Source organism: Etheostoma spectabile, chromosome 6 (assembly GCF_008692095.1).
Source record: "Etheostoma spectabile isolate EspeVRDwgs_2016 chromosome 6, UIUC_Espe_1.0, whole genome shotgun sequence".
NCBI lineage: Eukaryota > Metazoa > Chordata > Actinopteri > Perciformes > Percidae > Etheostoma > Etheostoma spectabile.
Genome location: NC_045738.1, coordinates 4641495 through 4643584, shown reverse-complemented (window position 1 = coordinate 4643584; position 2090 = coordinate 4641495). Strand labels below are relative to the sequence as shown.

Genomic DNA, 2090 nt, shown 5'->3' with positions numbered 1-2090 from the left:
CACACACACTAACACACACACAAACACACACACACACACACACTGTCAGTCAAACAAGTAAACTGAACAAACTGTGTGCATGTCCTCACTTACACAGCCTACTTATCTATAGAATTGGGCATCGAGAACCGATTCCAACTTGGAATTATTTCAAAAGTTACCGGCCCCAATGGAATTGTTTTTTTATTGGAATCATTTGGAAAAATGTGGTTTTATTTTAACATGCGCTAGTTTTGGTTTCCGTAGCGGCCATCGTATTTCCAAGCTCGTTGTGTTGCGGCCATGGAGCAAAGTAAGAGGCACTCTAGTGTGGCTGGCTTTACTTTACATTAAAAAAGCCCAGTAAAACTGTAAGCCGCCATTGAATCAAAATAAAATGTTCATCTTATCTGGGAAATAAGCATGTGACCCGTTTCCACTCTACTCCTCAACGAATCAGAAGTGAGAATCTATAACAGGAATCAAAATGAAGAATCCAAATTGTTAAAATCCAAACTATGAATTTTCTGATTTGAATTAAATGAATTAAACAACAACTTTGATAATAGACTAATTATTCAGGACATTTAGCAAACATCTCTGTGTACTGATGGGGGTAACTTTAGCATGCTAACAAGTTTACAAAAACAATACTACATGAAATTAGTTACTGGACAAAAATAATATAACTTTTAATTCGTAGGCTAAGTACAGTATACCTACGCTCAAATACCCAGCACAAACATAAACATACACACAGAGCAATATGCTAAGTTTGTGTTGAGCTGTTCAGATTGATTGTTCACACCCAGTGGAACCTTCCACAGCCAGGAAACTGATTCAGAGAGCAGAACTGGGTCAGCTGCCTCTCCAAGCTCCTCACTCATCCACCAAACAGCGGCTGATAAGAGTACAGCACACTCCCCACATGTCTCTGAGACAGAGAGGGATTCCATGTGTGTACATCTGCACTGGCAGGCATGCATGTATCCTTGCCTACAGGCTTCCACAAACCATCATCAGATCAAAGTGAAACTAATAATTAGGCAAAGTGGTTCATCTGCCAGCCTTTCTGAATAAACTCTATGAACCTATTCCTACTGCAGCATTTCTAAAACTGTAGCTGCAGACAACCATTAAGTCATATTTCTAGGGGCTTTCTACACAAAATGAAATCTAGTATTTTTAATGAGGCTAGGCAGTTTTTGGTCCCAGACAAAAAAAAGCCCCTGACAGACTCACATATATTATTTTTCTACTAATTCAATTTTTCCTGCTAATTCATTAAAACTGTCACAGGAGTGGAAATGTTTCTAGCCAGCTGCCTGGTGGTTCAAATTAAGCAGTTAAGGCATGTGCAATTGGTCACACTGGGATGATTTTCAGTAGGGACTCATGTGGAAGGTGGGGAAATGGGGGGCCTATGGCCTTGTTAAAAAAATGTTTTAAAAATTCACAAACCCAAATAGTCAATCTCCCGTTTGTTGACCTTCAGCCAATCATGATCAGTGTGTTGATGATGTAGTTTTTATCTTTCACTCTAGAGAGTATTTTTGGTTATTTTGTTGTTCTGATGACAAGCACTGACAGGATCACAGAGATGAAGACCAAATTGTTCGCTAGTATCAGGTGGGCTTTTGCCCTTCCTCCTCAATCTGACCCTCAGTTCCTCAAAAGGCTTCCTCATAAACAGAAACTAGTTTACAGACAAACACATAGGGGAAAGGCATGTAAGCATATGGAGAAGACCTGTTAGCAAAGGGAGACCTGTTTTGACACAACACAACACCCCTAACTGCTCTAATATGTAGCTTTAAATGCCTGTGAACTCTGACTGGTCATTTCTTTGCCCTATCACTTAAAAGGAAACTGCTTCCTTTGTCTTCCATGAAGTATCTGAGTACATCTCAGTAAAATATGTCCTTAGCACACAAACTCAGTTTATAAATGTGTGCACCCCACTTCTCCATGTTTGTTACTTGACATTTTCTCTAACTCAGTCTATAGTATTTCTATCTGCAGCATCATGATAAAATGCCTTGTATGTGCTGGAAGCCAAGAGTGGTCTTGTATGATACTGAATCATCAGCACCAGTGAATGTTTCAAACAA

The 2090-nt window shown here is 39.4% G+C and overlaps 1 protein-coding gene across 1 annotated transcript in view; it reads right to left on the bottom strand.

Annotated features, from left to right (window-relative positions):
* The window catches only part of LOC116691342 (F-actin-uncapping protein LRRC16A), a 70315-nt gene that overhangs the window by 65922 nt on the left and 2303 nt on the right, over positions 1-2090 (bottom strand). The window lies entirely within an intron of this gene.